The sequence below is a fragment of the Hesperophylax consimilis genome, chromosome 2, assembly GCF_061612785.1.
Source record: "Hesperophylax consimilis isolate HC1 chromosome 2, BYU_Hcon_1.0, whole genome shotgun sequence".
NCBI classification, from domain to species: Eukaryota; Metazoa; Arthropoda; class Insecta; order Trichoptera; family Limnephilidae; genus Hesperophylax; species Hesperophylax consimilis.
The window spans coordinates 46834397-46857459 of record NC_142837.1 but is presented as its reverse complement, the minus strand read 5'-3'; the positions used below and the strand labels follow the sequence as shown (position 1 = coordinate 46857459).

General features: G+C 33.0%; 1 long non-coding RNA gene across 1 annotated transcript in view; it reads right to left on the bottom strand.

Moving 5' to 3' along the window:
• The window catches only part of LOC149426068 (uncharacterized), a 331284-nt gene extending 317545 nt beyond the window's left edge, over window positions 1–13739 (bottom strand). The window contains exon 1 of the long non-coding RNA XR_016304342.1: window positions 13465–13739. This is a non-coding gene — a long non-coding RNA (uncharacterized LOC149426068). The remainder of the gene's footprint in view (window positions 1–13464) is intronic.
• Between the last annotated feature and the right edge of the window lie 9324 nt (window positions 13740–23063).

The following is a 23063-nucleotide window of genomic DNA, read 5'->3' as shown; positions in this document are numbered from 1 at the left end:
TTAATTCAATTTGTACAATATTTTTTTTATAACATTACAGATTGCAATGTTATAAAAAAAGTACCGTTTCTACAATGTATTCACACTGACAAAAACATTGTAAGAGCATTGTATGAAATTAAAAACATATCGATCTTTTGATGAACTGCATTTAGGAAGTACGTGACACTCACCACGGGTGAGTTCATGAACAAATTAGTGCGGCTCCCTCTACAGTAAAGAAGGTTATGGCGACGTCCTCCAGAGTGAGACTTTCATTGTTAGACATGTAACCGTTTATTAAGAGATACAAATATTTAATAAGGGCAATACCCAAACACAATATAATAAAATACAAATATTTAATAAGGGCAATTACCCAAACACAATATAATAAAATACAAATATTTAAGAAGGGCAATTCACAAACACAATACAATAAAATACATATATTTAATAAGGGAGTAGTAACTGTTCATGCCCAGGATATGAGTAGATGGGTATATTAGCCAACGGTAATATCCGCAGAGACGCAAAAATAAAAATGTAAAAAATTTATTTTTGAATAATTTTTTTAATTTCACAAAATGTATGTTAGTTCGTGTAGGGCCCAAATAATTGAATTTGACTCAAATACACTTATGACTGGTGTGTTATATAAAAGCCTCAGCCTTTGTGCGTTGTGAAACAAATACAAATTTCTAATAACGAAGCCAAAAAGCTTGAATGCTCTGCTAATTACGTCGTTGATTATTATATACTGCTTCATTGCTTATTTACGTAATAAATTCATTGATGCGTACAACTTATTGAAGGTTATTCCAATAAATAACGAATACCTTTTTTGCATTACCTGTAACACAAAACATACTTTCCATGACGCTAATACTTTGCATAATTTCTGAAAGAATACTCAAAAATAAATCTTATTTGTCGATGTATATCGCTGTATAAAATAAATCTTTCTAACAAACACAGCTTAGTGACGCGGTCGTTTTATTCCGGAAAATCTAATAAAAATGGTAATTTGCGAATCGATGTTCCGATCGAGTCACAAATTTAATCCTTATGCTTTATAAAAAGACTCAGAATCATACATATATAAACTAGATCAGATTGCCTATTTGAGCATTAAAAATAACAATTTGATCGACCTAGTCTGACACATCCCTGTAAAAATGAGCACATGAAAACGAATAGGCACTTAATGTCTTTCATGTAGTTTTTACGTCAATTCGATCCCCTCAAGAATATCACTCACCTTCTGTGTAGTGTGATAGGTTTCGCAAAAAATAGTACCAGCAAACTACGCATTTTCCTGTGTATGGTTTTCAAGAATATTACGTGTATTTGTAGAAAAGAAAAACTCTGTTACGAACAATTTCTAAAACGGTAATTTCGGTCTTGAACACATCAGGTAATATAAAACTACGACCATTTTTATTACGTATCATTTAGATAATGCCTGGTCTTCAATTTACAACAGTATCTCAAACCCTTTGAAAAAAGTGAGAAATGTTTTTTAATACATTTATTACGTAATCATTTTCAAAAACTAACTGTATCACGCCAGGCGTTGCTGTGGCTTAATCTTTCTGTGCCGATAGATAACCGATGGCGCGTGTTGTTTTTACCTCCAACAGATGGCGCTGTTTAAAAAAACACATTTTACCATTTATATATATACACACGCCTAATCAAATTCAACGTTGTGTCAAGATTTTAAAGCAATCGGTGAAGAAATTTCGAAGATTTAAGATTTTGAACGAACGAATATTTAAATTTTTATTTATATATATAGATAGGTTGAGACAACTACTAACTTACATGGCATGCCATAAAATCTTACCGTCTCTCCTATAATTACACTATTTTTGGGTTGATGATAAACGAAATCGTAATCATTACCTCCAAATATTGGTCTCAAGTGTAAAGCGCAATAAATAAATATTTTCATGTTTAATTGACATCAATCTGTTCCACTGTAAAAATCAGAGCACCGCTCATCACCACCAATTCACCAAAAGCAAGCATTCACCGAACTGCCTAAATTGAATCTAATCGATTTTTGATTTAAGTTGTTAAATCTCCAATTTTCAAATTCCTCTTTTGTGAGATACGCCAATCTTCACATTACAAAAATAATTTCTAAAATTCATCAACGTTTAACAATAATTATGCATGTAGTAGCCAATGTTGTCATAAATATACGTATTCACACAACTGTATGCATCTCCCTCTAATATATTAAGTTCCAGCATACAATATTGCGACCCCAATAAGTAAAACTGCTTATCGAAACTATTTTATAGTGAAATAAAACAACAGCTACTAAAATTATTTCATTAGAAAATTCATTTAGAATTAACAATAGAAATTAAGCTAATCAAAAAATATATCAGGTATGCTTATATTTACCTACGTATAGCGTGAAATAAAATTTAAAAAAAAAATTGAAGAGAGGAACAACGAAATAGCATAAAACTAAAAGATAACGAAGTAACAATAAGAAAGAGACAGGTAATTAGTACATAATGGGTTACCATATTTTATCGAACGAGACAACTTTCAACCGAAGAGATGAAAAAGGGATAGTGGAGTTAATGTGAAATATACCAAATATCGGGCTAATGGATACATTTAATTAATAAATAAGAACACGACTTTTGGTTTTATTTTTTGAATTCGCTAACTGGAGGGCCAATCTGCTATATTTTTTTACTGATAATCTGGCTTTGGTCCATATACTTATTCAATTTTCCGAATTGAATTTCCAGTAAATTACTGTCACTCCCAGAGAAATTAAAACATCTGCTTTTCCCCGGACTTTTTTCAATGAAAAAATGTTAAACTTTTATTATAATTGCAAATCATCACTGATCTTTTATAAACTCGGCCGGTTTTCGAAAACAGTCGAAATTAAATTGAGCAAGTGATTTATATTGAAGAGCAATTTAGGAGCCTTCTAAATTAAAATTGAAAATTTATCCCAAATACGCCGTTTGCACTCTCCACACGTAATTGTAGTCTAATCTCAGTAGTTTAATTGTAGTTTAAGTTAGACAGTTAAAGTGCTTTTGTGATAAGTTTAATAAAATAAGGTTTCTCTCGCTTCTAAATCTAGATAGTTTCCACATCGCTTTTCTTGACAGCTCGCGACGCGACAGTTGTTTTTCCTGTTAGGCGTAAATTAACGGACATTTTTGACATAAAGACAATACTTATTTTATGTGTTTCACGTGTTACATATTCTGTAAGATTCTTAAAAAATTAATCAAATTTGAAACGTTATTATGAAGTTCTGAATGTACTTAAGTTTTCATTATTGTGATATCTGTTTGTACGTTCAATACCATAAACAAAATATAGTTATGCCATTTACTAACACGATTTTAAGCCCTACCCTATTTTTTGCAACCATTTACATCCGACAAAAAAAAACGCGAACCTGAAGTTTTTATATTATTGTGAGTCGTTTAACCCTTCAGTACTTAAATCACTTTTGTTTCGTTTGCAATATTCCAATCTGTGTATTTCAAAAGCGCTATATCTATACATCTTATTGTTTATATACTATATCCACTGGAGCGACCACGCAAAATTAATAATTTTGCCTCGATTGCTCGAGGTATCCAGACAATCATTTTTTTAATTTTTCGCCAACATTAAAAAAAACACAACATAGAATTTTTACATGGAGTCATACAAACTTGTTATGGTGCTATATAGCCAATGAGTTAACCTGTATTTTACCGTTTGTTTCATTTTTGTATGATTTGAGATCACGAGATAATTTGCATTTTTTTTTCAATAAAGCAATCGGAGGCATTTAAATTGGCGCATTTATATTACCAAAAGCAATCCAGTGGATAAACCTTATTAATCAAATACTATATACATCTTATTTTTTCGTAAAAACAGGTATTATGATATACAGATCAGCAAAACTATCCACAAGTAAACTCTGATAATGTGAAATGTGCTTTTTTGTATATGTTTTCCAGAAAAACTGAAAATTTTTCAACTGGGAACGTTATTTCAACCACGACTAATATAGTTGTGATAATCACGTAACTGCCAAAATATAATAACAGGATCTGTGTTGCGAGATACGTTGAGATGATGTAATCAACCATTACTTAATTTTACCTGCACATTCAACATTGTATCATAATTTTAAACAGAACACTGTAATTGGCGTTTTACACTATGCCTATTTAAAAAAGATTCCCATATTATGGAAACTATATCAGGACATGCACAAATTCAATTAATATAGTTACGTAAAATAATGACAGGAGAATAATATCAAATAATATTCGCCATTTTAAACCGAACGAAAATCGGTAAGAAAATAAAACTTTCCTTTTTCATCCAAAATCTATATTGAAACATTACAAAAAACATCGTATAAAACACTCACTATGCAATCCGAAATTTTAAGATAACCTTATTACATAACTATAACTTTATTACCCGTTATTTCAGGTTGTAGATCGGTAGTGATGTAGCAATCGGCTGTTGACACAATTTTACAGGAAGGCAAAAAAAAAATATCTTCAAATCGGTTGGATATTTGGACATTATCAAAGATAATTTTCAATTTGAATATTGTATGCGTAATTAGCATCTTAACACAACTTATTTTTCTTAATCATATTGAGATTTAATTCTTACCTAGCATTTTGAGAAGATAATTTTTTTTCCGTATCTATCTATTTTCACAAGTTACTTTTTTTTTTGCCTAAAGTTACTTTTTTCCGCCATCTATATCTATTGGCCACACCAATAAAACACAAAAGTTGGCTCTTTAAAAAAGGGTTATTATTGTTTTTGGGTAGTTTTATTAAGGATAAACGTACTCGTTTTAATCAACGAGTGCATAATTTTTTTTTAAATTTTGTTTTTATTTTATTTTTCATGTGAAACCGCACAAAAGTCACAACTGCACCCAACCCAAAGCCGACGTTAGTTCAATTATTTTACAAAAATACACATCCCACAAGGTTATTCAATGAAATATTAGAACAAATTTTATATTTGCGCCAATAAATGTGATAAATGAATTCTAATAAATTGTTTTATCCGTATGGAAACTCGATTAAAAAAAAAGAGATAAATACAATATTTTATCGATGATTTAATCCAATATTGTGCGTTAATACTTTTCTTGAAAGAAGTGAGTTTTTATACGAACAGAAAAATTTATTCGTAAATAATTAAACGCCCTAAATTAACGCCATCTATCAAGGAGAAAGAAAACTATTGTTTACCCTTATAAAAATAACAAATCATTTTTTTAATGAAAAACGGTTTAGTTTCGTGTAAATTTAAATATCTATTGTGGTGAAAACAAACGTTTGTACTTGCATTCTTTTACCATATCACTTTCTGATGATTTTTCAGATGATATTAAGTGACAACTTTTCAAAACTTCGTAAATATTTAAATACACCTCAAAAACTGCATCATTAACCCTTTGCCATAACAGATGAGATGCTAAGTACTTAAGAAGCCCTTTAACATAAAACAAAGTTTTCATGAGAAAGACAATCAGCATTTAACTTCTCTGATGTGAAAAACTAAAATAACAAGAGAATTCAAAGACAAAACCTAAATTATGTAGATACGCTTCTCATTTGTCAGAAGTCATCCAGAATACAATCTTCTGCCTAGTCTCCATACTATAATATCCATTCGCAAGCAATTTGAATAAATTTATTCGCTTTACAAATGTTGTAAAGGGTACCCCGAAGAAATAAATATACTATGCTTTTGTACGAAACGTAAGAGAGAATATAAAATGAAAACGTATTTATAATTTCTGACCTGCTGTTGAAAAAAATCATGAAACTCATATTTAACGATACTGCGAAAATACCAATTGATAAATTTAAGGGCCTTCCTTACTAGCGATCTCAATCGTTGTATGAAGAATCATGAATTGTCAGATTCAAACGACAATCTAAGTTATTAATCGTCAAAATATCGATAATGTAGCCACGCTAGGCTATCATAAATACATTTTTCTGTCGAGATACCTATATGTTTTTACTAACAATTTATTTTCGTTAAATACTATATAATGAACATCGAAGAATTCTCCTACTCATTCGGCTCTATGAGGTGGCCGTGAATGCACGCTTTCTACGGTCCGTCGTGTCAATATTTTTTCAAAGTTCGAAATTCCGCGTAATTATTACACTTCCATGAGACGTTTCAACAATATTCCACTCTATGCGTTGCGCGTAGGGACTATAATAGTGTGTCGCCTTTTTTTATGTTTCATCTGTGCGTTTCCGTCGAAGCTGTGTAGTGTCAAATAGTATTATTAAGAATCAATTTATTCTTAACATTTTTTTGGGTTTCTAGGTAATAAACAATTTAATATTATTAAGAATTAATATATTGTTAACATTTTTTCGGGTTTCTAGGTAATAAACAATTTCATATTATTAAGAATTAATTTATTGTTAACTTTTTTTCGGGTTTCTAATAAATATAGTAATAAACAATTTGATGTTTTTAAAATATAAAAGTATATAAAATATTCCAGCACTTACAATAAAATAAAAGAAGCACATCGTATAAAAATGTTTCAGTCGAAAAGATCGAATGCCGAAATCACTTACTTCGAAATTATTGCAAAAAACTTAAATCACTGTTAGAAGTATCCCTTAGCATTGAGGAAGATTGTGTCAAGCCGTATTTTACGCCTGAGAACGGCTGTACGTTGTGCAATAACGTACCGGAAGACTTTGAATTAGGAAAAATAAAACAGTTTTATTTGGATATATTGAATGGTCCAAAACATGTATTTGGAGACCACTCACTATGCAAGGAACGGGTATACTTTTGCAAACGGGATACTGGCGACACTAATTACGTACCCAATATGACTTCGAGCTTGATAATGTCAAGAAACGCTTTTACAATTTTTGCATGCTACCCGAATTAATTGATCCTCGACACAATCGCTGCATGCCTATTAGAAATCCCGAGTATTTAGAAAAGTGCATAATAGCGAAAAGAAACAAAGTAAAATTGGTTTCAGCTAAAACCAAAACATCTAAAAAGGAATTGTTTCGAAGAAATCAATAACATTTTATTTCATTGAAGTGTCTTCAGAAGAAATTTCATTTATATTCCCAATGTATGTAGTCCACATTTTTAGAAATAGGGAAAAGGAGGGTTGGAAAGTTCCTGGCTATTCAGATCTAGTCACTAAACAACTAAAGAAACAAACTACCTTAAAAAATTGAAAATTAATAGTATTATTACTTCAATAGAAGAGAGTCCAAATATAATTACTAATCATATAAATTACTTCTTCAGTGACATTGGTCCAAGCTTCGCTAGTAATTTGTGCAGTGCTAATAAAACTATTGAGATGTGTCTGGTGAATGATTTTAAATCTGAACTTCACGTTACAGGGGACAATTTTTATTTTAAACCAACTAGCATTTCTGAAGTCACAAATGTGATAAATGATTTAAAAATATCTTTCTCGTGCGGTATTGATTCTTTAAGTGTTATGGTGTATAAAATGCATGTATCCGAATTAGCTTGTCTCATATCTCACCTTGTAAATACAGGAGTTTTCCAATAAGAGGTGTAATTTTGATATTTAATCGTAAAATATCAATGGTTTCGTTGCTTGTGTGGCACGTAGCGCCGTCTTGTTGAAAGTAAACGTTGTCCAGATTAATACCATCCGATTCCGGCCATAAAACATCATTATTTTTTTTCAGTAGCGCAGTCCATTCACTGTTGTCCATTCTGTTGCTCCAGCCTCATTTTCAAAAAAGTAAGGTCCAATGACTCCGCCGGACCATAAACCGCACCAAACAGTCACACGTTGAGTGTAAAGAGGCTTTTTAACAATAACTCTTGGGTTTTTCGAGCCTCAGATGCGACGATTTTGCGTGTTGACGAAGCCACCGAGGTGGAAATGGGCCTCATCACTCAAAATGATTTGCATTTGATTCACTCAAGTGAATTTTAATAAGTTCAATGCGTTGTTGAAGCGTGTATCGTTCCATTTTATTAATGGCGTTGTTTCTACTTGTCAAATGTCAAAAAATGACAGCTTCAAAAGTAACGTCTACCGAAATAGCGGGCTATTCAAAATAACACCTCTTATTGGAAAACACTGTATTAGCTTCGAGAGTGGGATGTTCCCTTCTCATTGTAAGAAAGCTAAAGTAATTCCCCTTTTTAAATATGGAGATCGTCTAGATGTTAATAATTACAGACCTATATTCTTACTCAATACTCTTTCAAAAGTAATAGAGAGATTAGCTATGTCGAGATTGGTATCATTCTTAGAAACATATAATATACTCTCTAGCAATCAGTTTGGTGTCAGAGAGAATACAGGAACAAGTGATGTAGTGTTGAGGGTATTGTCCAAAGTCAAAGTCAAACATGAATACAATGTCCTGAAGGAGCTTGCAGAACTAGAAAGCATTACCATAGAAAAGTGTGGTCTTTTCATACATGAAGAGTATCCGTATATGGGTGCGACACCAGATGGAATTTCTTCTGAATACACCATGATTGAAATTAAATGTCCTTTCGCAGCACGCAGCATGCTCATATAAGAAGCAGTAAAATCCAAAAAAATTATGTTAGCAAAAATGGAGAAATTCTGGTAAATACATCTCACGATTGGTTTTACCAGGTTCAGGGCCAATTACATGTAACAAAAAAAGCTATTTGTATGTTTGTTGTATGGACTGAACTCGGATAAAAATCGAAAAAATTTTACGGGATGACGAATTTCGGCAGACTAATATGGTTGAACAGCTGAATCGCTTTTACAATTTTTGCATGCTACCCGAATTAATTGATCCTGGACATAATCGCTGCATGCCTATTATAAATCCTGAGTAATTCAAAGTGCATAATACCGAAAAGAAGTAAAGTAAAATTGGTTTCAGTTAAAACCAAAACATGTAAGAATTTTTAAGAAGATCAATAACATTTTCATTGAAGTGTCCTGAAAAGAAATTTCATTTATATTCCTTATGTATGTGGTCTACATTTTTAGAGATAGGGAAGATGGGGGTTGGAAAGTTCCAGGCTATTCAGATCTAGTCACTAAACATATCTACGCCGTTCTCAAGCAACTTTCAATCCTGAATTATGGTCTCTCACCAGGGTGATACTGAACGTATCTTCCACTTTTGAACGAGGTACAGATTCATTATATGTAACTATATAAAATTTATTTTAATTCTATAATATGACATACTTATATAAATTAAATTAAATTTGTTTTGTCCTCGCCGGCTTTTGAACCCGTGACCTCAAATTAAACTATAAAATTTAGTATTAACAGTGCCCCGCCGCACTGCGAAACCAGGCTGGAACAAAGGGAAGCCTTTTGTAACTCTTTATAATTGTATTTATCAAAAAAAAAATCCAAATAAAAGTTATATTAAATGTTGTTACTGAGAACCTCCCCCATGAATCAAGCTATTGTAATATTGCATTACATTCTAAAATATATTTTAACATAATTTTCATAATCACAATATCTTTAATTAATAATAATTTGTTTTGCTCTGTGCGTGTCTTGTATTGAATGGAACGCACCGGCCAGCTGCCAGGTGCAGCGAGTTAGATATTCGAATTCGCGCTAGAAACATTTAGTAGCGAGGGCCGTTAAGGGGAAGCACCGCGACATTTTATATTCGGAATCGGGCAGCTAACAATAACACTCCTTATCGCCGTCTGTTTCGATTAATGCCAAATGTGTTACGATCATTTTCTTAATAAATTAATTTTCCACATTATGCAATTAAACCAAAATCTAAAAAGGTTCGTAAGTAGGAAATTTTGAACTTTATGGTTTACTTATATTCGTGATACTTTTTTTCTTGGCTTATAAAAGGCTCTCGATTATTTCAGAGGCTATGATGTGACTTACTTGCAGTATTTAATCAAAGCTCAATTAATAAAAATTAATCATAAAATACTTAATTATTTCGAAGGTCAAGATGTTTCCTACTCGAAGTATTTTGATAAAGCTCAATTAATAAAATTAATAAAAAAAATATTTTAATGGTCAAGGTATGTTCTACACGCAGTGTTTAATTAAAGTATCTTAATTAATGTATCTTTTCCCGTTTCAAATTTTCGATTAAGAATCGCTAATATTATCTCCAATAATAGAATAATACAATTTGAGGTTTTACTCATTAATTTTATCCAAAAATAAATAAAATTATCTTTTAAAATCAAAAGAAATACCAAATTTGAAAAAGGCAAAGATACGGTCGCATCTAGGACTTGAACCAAGGACCCTCTCGTTGCCGGGGCACAAGTTCGGGGCGCTGGGTAATTCATAGATGCGACCGTATCTTTTTCTGTTTTCAAATTTTTGTTTTAAATAGTAAATATTGTCTTAAATAAATAAATAATATTATTTTGCTGAGTATTGTGGCCTCAAAATTTAATTCACCATGAAAAATTTGCAATTTCCATACCGCTTAGTAAAAGAGTTTTATTGTCATAGTTGAAAAGTTGTCCGACATAGTGAATAAGTTTATTCAGACGAGCATTGTGGAGTCGGTCCCGGGGTGACAAAACCTGTTAATTTGCCTCATTCCTTCACCGCCATTATAGTAGGTAAGTCAGTTTCTGGCCGAGACACGAAACTAACACGCTGTGGGGGCTGCATTAAAGTGCCTGTGCCTGTGCTTGAACCTTAACGAACACTGAATGCAGATGAAGCGGTGACTACCTACAAACTAACACATTGTGGGGGCTGCATTAGAGTGCCTGTGCCTGTGTTTGAACCTTAACGAACACTGAATGCAGATGAAGCGGTGACTACCTACAAACTAACACGTTGTGGGGGTTGCATTAGATTGCCTGAGCTTGAACCTTAACGAACACTGAATGCAGATGAAGCGGTGACTACCTACAAACTAACACGTTGTGGGGGTTGCATTAGATTGCCTGTGCTTGAACCTTAACGAACACTGAATGCAGATGAAGCGGTGACTACCTACAAACTAACACGTTGTGGGGGTTGCATTAGATTGCCTGAGCTTGAACATTAACGAACACTGAACGCAGACGAAGCGGTGACTATTTACAATTATCTAAGTTTTTTTTCCATACGCTTCAAAATAATATTTACTTATTAATTGTTTTATTATTTTTATTAAGTCACTCTTGCTGTAAAACAATGGCTTAATGTACGGATACTATGGACATCCTTAATACACGCAAATTATTTTGAAAACATTTCGTATTGGTACAATTACAAGAGGACCATCAATTTCAGTCTCCGGAGAAGCAAAGTAATACATTTATTTATATTTTAATAGCCATTTCTTTCAAATTGACAAATTTTTTGTCTTCACTAGGCTTCATCTTCAATATTCATTACTATATTTATATCGATGACTTGAGATATAATATGAAAATATGTTAGTTTTTTTTTCTTTCATTTTACCCAAAACAGGCATCTAAGAAGAGGTTCTTGGTTTTGGGTTTAATTATAAAAGAAGAAAAAAATGCATGAAAACTTATTTTCATATAAATTTTCAAATAGAAGACATTAAGTTATAAATATTTTAATTTGAACGAAATGGCTATTAAAATATACATTCAATGCATTAATTTGCTTGTCCAGAGTTTTTCTTTCATATATTAGACAATAAGACGATAGTGTCAGTTAGTTTTGTCAGTTACAATTGTTTTTAAAAGTGCGTATTTAAAACCATTTATAATAAAGGCATAATTAATTCACATCTCTCAGTCGTAATGGACAAGACATATTTACACAAATAATATCTTACAACTTGCTACAAGTAACTAAAAACTTTAAATTGAGTTATCTGTAAGTTCGTTCTGTTCGTCATCTGTTCAATGAAACTTATTTAATTAAGTAGTTACAATTTTATGAACAGCTGAAGGCAATATTGAAAGTTTCAAGTGTGAGGAAGTAGGTTAAAGGAATAATGTATTTGGATTTACTTTGTTAGTTTTGATAACATTTGTAATATGGAAAAGCGCCTGGCGCTTTTTAGCTATTTTATCAGAAATCTACAATTTGGGAGGCGGGTTTAGATGCCGCCGCCCCGGGAACCATTTATTGCATAACCAACACCTTTGCCGTAGGTTATTCCAAGTGGTACGCTACGTTTGATGATTTAGCAGGGGTGCCCGGGTTTCATAGAATGAGGTGTGCCCAACAGCTGCGTGGCGTGCCAGATCGGGAGAGGCTGGTTTGGAGAGACCCTTTTGACCTCTCCAACTGCAACTGGTCTCTCGGGATAGATCACTTGTCCGTCACTCGTGGATACAGAGATCCCTAGATTCCTACTCACCCTCATGCTTTTCTACTTCCCAGAACTTCCTATCCTTCATTTCCTTAAAAATGCCCTCCACACAGCACCCCTAAAGTTGGCATGGGCCCTGAGGGAAATAATATTTCTCGGAGCCTCCTGTGAGGAGTTAATTAAAAAAATTAATAAAAATTAAGTTTGTATCAATTTGGTGTGATCTTATTTTTAGAAAAATCATAAGCTGTGCTAAAACCATATAACAAATAATGTTTTTCATTGTCATTGCGGAAATTTCGTATGACAATATTAATTATTAATTTTATAACGAGAGTTGAAATGATGCACTTAAATATTCTGTGTTGGGTATATATGGACTTTCAAACGGAATCTGAAAGGTCGCGCTCGCCGCGGTAATTTCATTAAAATTAAGGCAGAACAAAGTTCGCTAAAACAGACCCCTCCATAATACACACGTGTGGACGTGTTACATTTTCCTGGCTTTTTTATTAAAGCATAGATTTTATTCCAATTAACATAAGCCATTTAGGTTTATGGAAATCATTCAAAAAAACTTCGTCAATAAAAGCACTTTAAAAGTATTTAATTTCGTCACCCGTTCTTAACACGTAACATTAACTTAAAGATAACACTTTGTTTTAAATTATTTGCTTTAAAAAATATATTAAAATTACAGAAAATGTAAGATAATACATTTTGAATAGCAATTTTGTTCAAAATAATAACCTACGGTCCTATTTTGTATTAGATGTAAAGTAGGTTCTTAGGTTGGGTTTAATTTAACTAAAAATACATTGAAAAGTACTTGCTCAAAAAACCTTATTTGTTATTAAATAATATTTTTTTCGGCTATTCTAAACATTTTGTTCATGTTATGAGAATTTCGTTACACTAGTACCTATTAAATATGAATATTTTTGTATTATAGAACCATTTTACGTACAAATTTTTTTAATGCTGGCAATACCATAAAAATGGGAAATCGATATAAAATTTTCAAGCAGAAAATTAAGATATAATGAAGTATTGTTAATAGTTATTATGCGTAGTAAAAAGGTGCGCGAATTGTTAATAATCACATGAATATGCACCTTAAAATATTTTTTATGAGGATTAATTAAATCACAATAAGAAAAAAATATTAATTTAAAAACAATCTTACCTTTCGATTACAGCAGCAGATTTGTTTTCATTCCACAACTTTAGACGCCACAATGGAGTTATATCACAAACCACATCGAAAAAATAACCACTTAAGAAACAGTAATTTCACAAAAAAAAATAGATATTGTAATAATTTTGCGTAAAAAAATTAATAAAAGACTTGTAGAGTAATTCAAGTGGATGCCAATGTTAAACGGTTATTACTTTAGCCAAATTTAAATCGGCGATAGGAAACGTAAAACTTTGAACGCACGCAATATGCTTAGGTTTCCCCACAAGTCCTTGGCTTAAACGTCGACAGAACACTGTTGGATAAAATCCGTTCGGCTCCTACGCTCGGCGTTCGGCGGTTTCCGCCAAAGCTCGGCTGTTTCCGTAGCTTTGCAGAATTTTCAGGCGATGAAACTACAAGCGGGATTATTAACGATTTCAGTAAAGCCGGAAGATACTATAATATAGCCTTGCTACAGGGTACAGGCCACAAGCTTAGGTGATGGGGTCAGCGGCGTAGCTACCTAGGGGCTACGCGGGGCAGTGCCCCGGGGCCCTCAAGCGCAGGGGGCCCTCGAATCTTTACCAGAAATCTCGATCAAACTGAACTTTTGGAAATTTCTCCCATTTTCAAAATAAATATGATAGGTTGCAACTACTCAGTTGAGAGAAAATCAAAAGTTATGCCTGGGGAATTCCCCTAAATTCTTTCTGTAGGTTGGCAGTGTTGGGATAGTGATATGTGCGTCATTCCCCAACAACACTTGTAGCGTATTAAAATATGGATAAAAAGAAGAAACCCAGTGGTGCATTTAAACGCAAACAACGCAAAGAAAGGGAAGATAGTTAACAAAAATTGCCCAAAATTGACAAGTTTTTTAGTCAGCCTTCTGCAAGTACATCTGGCCAAAATATTTCTATTGATAGTGACTCAAATAATGTGGTAACTGCAGTGTTGGTTGAGAAACCTACTGAAGAAGATTCGAAAATTATTGCAGTTGGAGATACCTCCGCCGCCGATCATGTGAACGTGGATGATGTTTGCATGACACACATAAGAGCGGAGGGTTTGGAGGAACCACAGACCTCAAATCTTCTTATGACTTGGGAAACTTCACGAACAAAATATTAAGTGATAACGAAAAACGTCAAATTCTTGATATGGGGCCTTTACAGCCTTTGGGACCTTTTCCAACAGACATCAACCAGAACAATAGGTGTTTTTCAAAATCGTACTACTTTTCGTGTTCTAAATATGGGCCAGTTAATCGTTTTTGGTTGTGTTATTCCAAAATACTAGACGCTGCGTATTGTCAACCCTGCTGGTTATTTGCTTCACAAAGGAATAATGTTTGGTGTACGGGAATTCGAGATTGGAAGCATTTATCAGAAAGAATTAAACAGTTGTTCGAGTGGCCATTCGGAAGCATGTGCTGTGTATGAATTTTGAAAAAAAAACGATACTAATACTATCGACAAGGAACTTGAAAATGAAATATTTGTATAAAATGGTTTGTATATTTCATATTTTTATTTGATAAAACCTAATCAGTTTACATAGCAGTGGGGCCCCATTTTTTAATTTGCCCCAGGGCCCTTGGTTACCTAGCTACGCCACTGGATGGGGTGCTAACTGCTAACTGCTAACTGCAGCAAGTGGCGTAGTAACCCTGCAATATCAATACCTTGAGATTCTCGAGTATCATTGCAAATCCAGAGTTCAACGTATATATTGTTGAAAACTTTTGGGTGAATTTCCAGAATGGCTGAACGTCCAGTACTTATACCTTAGGTTAATTTGTTCGGTTTTGCGAACCGTAGAGTAAATTTGTCGCTTTAGGAATAGCTCACCTAGTCTTAAAATGAAAGAGAAATTACCACGCTGTATATTGAAATCTGGAATTTAACCACAGAAAAATTAAAATTAACACAAATTATTAAAAGCAATAATTATTCGCCTTAAATACCGATACAAATTAAACATATGTAGCAAGAAAAAATAAATCCGATAAAAATAAGATAATAAAAAGAACTTGCAGCCTTCGACTGTCGGTCAGCTGCTCTAAACTATTACGCTATGAAGGTTTATTCCAAACCCGCCAAATAATTCAATATTTACTAATATTTTATTCAACAGTTATTGATTATTACATTTTATCACCTTTTTTGTTGCTTGAAGTGTTTGAATAGTGGAGTTGCGCAGTTTTGGTTTAAGCGAGGTGGGATAGATTTAAGAAATATTGTTTGAACTATAACTAGTAGTTCCGTGAAAAGTAGACCCCGCCTCCACAAAAGTATGTCTACAATTTCCCATATTTAATAAATCAAACTAAAATTTCCTTTCAAATCATAAGACAAATCTTGGTACTTAAACACCCACCTAAACATGTAATATTTTTAAGAAGGAATTATATGTACGATTTGTTCAAAGAAACAATACTATCTCAAAGACAATTTTTCTTCAAACTTTTTCCAGGCCGGTAGGTATCATAATATTGAAAATCTCAGTCAAAGTAGCCACCTAGTCAAAGTTTGTCATCTTGTCAAAATAAGGCTGGCTAAATAAAGAAGAGGTGCAACAGTTTTTATTTAAACCCGGAACAGAACGTACACACAAATTTACAGAGATGAGATGCTAAACCGTCACGTTATGACAGAATTTTGCAACGCTCGTTAATGATGTGGTACTTTTAATAGTAACCATATATATTTACTAAACAGAATAATAGAAATTTGGGGATCTGTTAAGGAGACAATGAAAGATAAACGTTTATTCTGACCAGTAGAATTACGCAGTTGGGAGATGACTCTGGACCGATGACAATGACAGCAGGTGTAGGCGACAATGAGTGGTCGAGGCGGTGGTCAGTAAGTCAACACCCCGTTGGTGGAGACCGGACTCGTGGATGTGTTCAGCACTGGTGAAGACGTGGAGTCTTCCTGGTACTCTAGTGTGAATAAGGTAGCCGAAGGTGCGTTGGACCTGGTTGACAGATGTACGGGAGATGCAGGCCGGCGACGATGCCGCGGGGCCGAGGCGCAGACCGGCGAAGTTGTCGCAGGGTCTAGGAACGTGAGGAAGGCTGGCCAGGAATGATAGCTGGGGCCAGGGCGCTGATGTGATCCCGAGGAATCCATTCGTATTCCGTGCAGATCCGGGTGTAAATGAGTAGGTCCTATAGCGGTGCGGTGAAGTAACATTAGAGCGCGATGCGGGGAGAACCGGCAGTCGGTGGTCGGCCGTATGCAGCAAGCAATAGCAGCTTTCGCATGTTGGTCACTCGTAAAACTGCTAAATAATAACTGACTAAGTATATCTCGAAGCGCCTTATTATGTAGCCGCCCGAGTGCAACGAGAACATTTGACCTGTAGGTAGGAACGCTGAACGCTCGCATTTAGTCTAGAGTGTTCCCGCCTCAAATTCGTTTTGCACTGGCGATCGTTCCAGAATATTCTCGTAGCATCGCTACAGAAATAAAATTAGCTAAAAATAAATTTAATTCAAAGGTAAGTGACAGTTGGTTCTAAAATATCAAAAAATGTGACAGAAACATAAAAAGATTTTTGTATGCACCACCTCAGTAAGTCCATTTGGAAATGTCAAGAAAAATAAATTAAGGAATTTAAAAATTAAGTAAAAACGAAATTTTTACTAATAAATAAATAATAATTAATAAAAATAAAGCTGAAAATTTTTAACATTTTAATTGAACAGGACCAGGGTGATAGTTCGATCCCAGTCTGCCATTTAACATAATATACCTATTATATACCTTTAAATTTTACAATTCCAGTCTGTCATACAACATGATTTACATATTATATACCTACAACTATTACAATAGAATAATGAGAACAGTCACTAATAAAAGAAAATTTGTAAAAAACATAAAAAATAGGTAGCACATAATGATAACACAAAATAAAAACATTATATGAATAAGTTAAATAAAATGAAAGTATTATTAAACGGTCAGTGATTGAGTTGGCACCCACCCAGGCGTAGTGTGTTCAATTCCTCGGCTGTCCTACACCACGATAGAAGCAATATTTTCCTTTCACTGTGATGGTAGCAGGAGATTTTCATATATTGTCTGGTTATTTGTAATCTGGGAATGTTTGTCATTCTTTTAAAATAATAAAAAGATATGTATAAATTATCGTATCAATCCCACGTTGATTTATTTTTGTTTATATGGCAGAAAGCACGTTGCACATTGCATTTTTACTTCATTTCCTAGATCTGGGTATTTTCTTATTTTTTCATTAACAGCTTTTTGAATATTACAGGAATTTGGAATAGCGACATCAATGATAAAAGTTATCTTTTTAATTTTGTCATGTAAAACTATATCGGGTCTATAATGACTAATCGTTCGGTCTGTTAGTATAGTTTTATCATAATATATTTTATAAAATTTGTTTTCAAAAAATGAATTTGGTTCGTATTCATAATATGGTATTATATTACGGCAGTCAATCAAGTTATGTTTAATTACCAAACTTTGGTAAATTATTTTTAAAACTTGATTGTGCCTAAATGTATAGTCAGACGGTGCTAATATAGAACATCCCGATATAATAATCATGTTCTATAGTTTCCGGAAAAGCCAAACATTTTTTACATAAATCATCAATTTGATTTGTATCTTTGATTATATGCTTCCTATAATCTTGGGTATAAATGACTATATCCTGAATGGCAAGCATAAATCCATCTATTTCTGCGCTCAACTGTCCAATTCTCAACCATTTGTTTGACTAAAATTTGTCAACATACGTTTGGTTGAGATAATTGAAGTGTTTTGCGTGTAAAATTTTATTTGTCCAGGAATCCCTGGTTGGGATTTATAAAAATGTTGGCATTCTCATCGTATAAATTTAAAGGTATAATATTTCTATCTGCCTTTCCAAATTATTTTGTGCATTTCTGAGCTATGAGCTTTCCTATGGAAAAAGTTCGTAGCATTTATACCTGATTTTGTTTCAAAGAAGTTATTTTGACTATACCTCGACCTCCTTAATATCTAGGTAAATTAACTCGTCCTATAGCTGAATTTGGATGATGGCAATTAAAATGTATTAGCGTAGTTCTAATTTATCTTTTTAAGTTATCTAAATCTGTATTAGACCATTTAATTATGCCAAATGAGTACGTTAATAGAGGTATTGCCCAAGTATTTATTGCTTTTACAAAATTTTGAGCAGACAGATTGCATTTTAAAATTTTCCTTATCCTAGTTTGAAATTTAATCCTAATATCATTTTTAATACTAGTATGGTCTAATCTATTTGATTGTGGATATCATAAATACTAATTATAAACCTCTTTCTTTTTCATACTAGTAATTTGGAAATTTCTAAATATACTCTCGTCTCCATCTACAATTTTTCCTTTCTCTATATTGATCGTTCTACATTTATCTAAACCAATAGTCATTTTGATATCATCTGAAAAGTTTTTAACTACCTCGATTATTTTCTCTAAATTTTGTTCAGAATTCGAAAATAATTTTATATCATCCATAAATAATAAATGCGAAATTGAACTTGTCTCCCTTGTATTACCCTTAACTTTTATTACAAACTTGCTTCTAATTAACATTTTAGATAGAGGATTCAATACTCAGCAAAACTAAAGAGGACTCAATGAGTCTCCTTGAAAAATTCCTCTTTTAATTGAAATGCCCAGTATTACTATTTTCTCACCTTTTAAATTGATAAGTAAATTGGTATTCCAAAAGGACATAATATTTTCAAAAAGCTAATAATAATGGGGTTAATTTTATATATATATAATACTTTGATCAGCCACGAGTGCGGGACACTATCGAAAGCCTTTTGGTAGTCTATATAGCAAGTATGTAAATTACGTTTTCGAGTTTGAATCTGTTTTAGAATTACAGAATCAATAACTAATTGTTCTTTACATCCCATATGTTTTCTGCGACAACCTTTTTCTTGTTCAGATAAAATATTTTTTTCATCTAAATGAGTATATATTAAATCTGTCAAGCAAGAGGTTTAAATTTTGTATACTGTCGGTAAACATGTAATGAGTCTGTACTAAGAGGGATTATTTATATTTTCGCTTTCGGGCAACATATAAGTAATGCCCTTAGTTAGAAAATTTTGTGGTTGACTGACAAATTTTGAAAGATTTTTTGCCAAAAGAGGATGTAAAGTAGTTAGACGTTTGTACCAAAAATTATTTATCCAATCGCAACCCGCGGCTTTCCAATTATGAGTATTTTTCATAATTTTGGTTAACAATTCAACCGATATATTAGAAAAACTCATTTGTTCAATGTCTGAAAAATTGAATTCTTCATTTTCTATCCAGGGACTTGACTCGTTATGTTTTATATCTTTACTCCAAATTGTAGTCAGAAATCGCGCATATCTGATTCAGATGGCAACGGAATATTATTATTCGAAATAATATTTTGTTTATCGTCAAGTTTGGAATAAAATATTTTTTCATTTTTCTGGAATAATCTGTTATTATTTTTTTTATTATACGTATAATTATATAATTTTAATCTACTAGCTTTTACGCCTAATTTTTGTTTTAATAAATCCAATAAATCTTTGATTATATTTTCATTATTATGACTATCTATGTTTTAACCAAATTTTCTCCCAAATTCATCTACAAGTCTCAAAATTTTCCTACTTCTATTCCCATTTTTATATTCTTTTACTCTAGTTATGTAACTTCTTAAAAATACTACGTCATTTTCTAATCTGATCTGCCATTCTGGTTTACTATTACTATATGATCTATCATCAGAGGATGATAATTTGATTCCTAACTTATTACAAACAGTAACAGCACTAGCTTATACTATTGTATGAAGATCTAAAAAACTAATTTCGTCAAATATGATTTTTGGTAAAATTATGTTATTTAATTCAAAAATAATTTATATAATTTCTTTGACGTATGACGTATTCAATAATATTATTATTGGGTTTATAAAAACAGTTTATTTCTAAACAAGTTCTGCTGTGTAATTATTATTACAGTACAGTGTAATTATTATTATTATTTGTAATTATTATTATGACAGTTTGATAATGCCTTCAGAGGGCGAAACAGCTGTCACGCGTAATAATAATTACTCAACAGAACTTGTTTAAAAATAAACTGTTTTTATTAACCCAATAACAATATAATTGAATATATTAAAAATAAAAAATTAAAATGTAGTTCTACAAATTAAACTTGAAAACAATAAATAAAAAAAGCTTATGTTTATTATATTTTACATCAAAAGTGAAAAAAATGTTATTTAATTGCTGAAAACATGAAAAACCATCGGCAGATGCTAAACAAACGTGCGAGGAGTACTTATCTTACGACGGCCCGCGAACGACTGGCTGCAAGTGCTTGATGGATGGGCCATGGGCGCTGGACTCACACACACAGCTATGCGGTCGTAGGTATCGATGGTCTAAATACAACTGCGGACGTGTGGATTTCTCGTGTTCCCGCATAGCGAACAAAAGCGGGACATCAATAGCGTGTCATTTCCTCGCACACTCTTCGCGTGGCAGTATCAAATGGTTGATTGTATTGGTGTATTTGTTCCCGATTTTTAACAAAACACTATGTAAAATATTATTTTTTAATTCAGTTCAAAAATGTATAGCAGAAGAATACGTAAAATCTGACCCAGAATTAATTATATTTATAGAGTTATTAGAAGCAATGTGTATTAAATACACACCACAGATAAGGAAAGGTTCAACGTCCTTAAAAAAATATTGGTCATTGTTTTTTTAGTTTTAAAATAGTTAAAGTCTGCTTTTTGTGAAGGAATAATTGAAAAGTAAATAACGACGTGAAAAGTGGTTGCAGTAATAGCCGCTGGTGGGAGGGGTAGTTTATTAAGCGCCTTCAGACAGTCACTCTCGCCGCACTCGTGAATTCATTTTTTCTTTTTTAAATTAAAAATTTACAGTAAATCAAATTTCATGATGTAGTGTTATTAAGTTCTGCAAGTATTTTAGTTGCTATTATTATTTAAAGTAATTAATATTGCCGGCAACACGGGCGTTTATTGACACATTATAATATGCGGTTACAATTGCAAGTACGGTACCCGTCTCACTAAACGATGGCTGTTCTGAGACGTGTTATGAAACGAACTTTCTTAAAATTAAAACATTCAACCCCGTAATATTCTCTTAAAATCAAGTACTTTGTATTTTTAAATTCTTTCATATGGTAACCCCTTGGGGGCGTTGACCATTATCGGGAGAGGCGGGGAGAACGAGCGGTCCTCAGCTCGGTTGGAAGAGACACCGGCTCTTTGGATTCCAGCGCTGTTTGCGAGAGGTTGTTACGTGCTCCACTTTGAATTCGAGACTTGCTTTGCTAAAACAGTGTTTGTCAATTAATTACTAGTACATTTCGATTCATTCTTTCTACAGTGTTTGTCAATTCATTACTAGTATATTTCGATTCATTTTTTCTACTGCCTGCTCCCTGGACGTCTACAAAACTACAAAAACTGCGGTATCGTTCCTTTATTTTTTTATTAATTTCTGTCTCTGCTTTCTTCCCACTAATTTAACATCATTCTTTTAACCGTCCACAAAGAGATTTAAGCTTTTCCTACGCGTAGATTCCTGTGCTGTAATTATATAGTCTTTTTGAAGGCATTTAAAGGCACCACAATAATAGTGTTTTATTTCCAAGATACCCTTTGTTCTACCCACTTCTAGAAGGCGTATGTTCTCTCTTAATACCAACGAACTGAAAACACGGTACCTGCTCGAGCTAGCCAGGTATTCTTGAAGATATAATACATTTCTATACGCGGTTCGATTCCGTAGAAACTCTTTATCTAACACGCGGTTCGATTCCGTGGAAACGCATAATCTAACACTGGACCCAGAAACGTGGGGCTTTATTTGAGAGAATCGCTTTCCTGTTGTAACTTTTTATTGTTGTCGTGATGTTCATATATGTGTGTAAATAATTGTTTTTCCTACATCTAGGTACCCCTGTGTTTAAAGTCAACGCGTGTTTTGCATTCTTCGCCATTTTTTTTACTCATAGCGTCAGTGTGTTTAAAAGCCACGTGTTTTCCGTAATAACCGCCATTTAATATAAACGTTCGTGAACTGGTGTTTAAATTCAACGCGTGTTTTGCATTCTTCGCCATTTTTTTTACTCATAGCGTCAGTGTTTTTAAAGGCCACGTGTGTTCCGTAATAACCGCCATTTAATAAACGTTCGTGAACTGGTTTTTAAATTCGACACGTGTTTTGCATTCTTCGCCATTTTTTTTTAGTCATAGCGTCAGCGTGTTTAAAGCCCACATGTGGTTGGCAGTCACCATTTTGTAAACGCTTGCGCCGTTTTGTTTAGCCCACACGTGTTCGGCACGCATCGCCATAGAATCATAGTGTCCTTTAAAAAAAAAATAAGAAGAGTTTCGACAAATACTTAAATCTTGCGACTGTGTGCGTTCAAAAAAAAAAAAATAAAATAAAATAAATTTCGCGTGTTTTCCTAACAATTTATAATTTCCTTCCTACACTTCTGTGTATATTTTGTCGCGGATTCATTCGTGTAATATTTAAAGACAAAA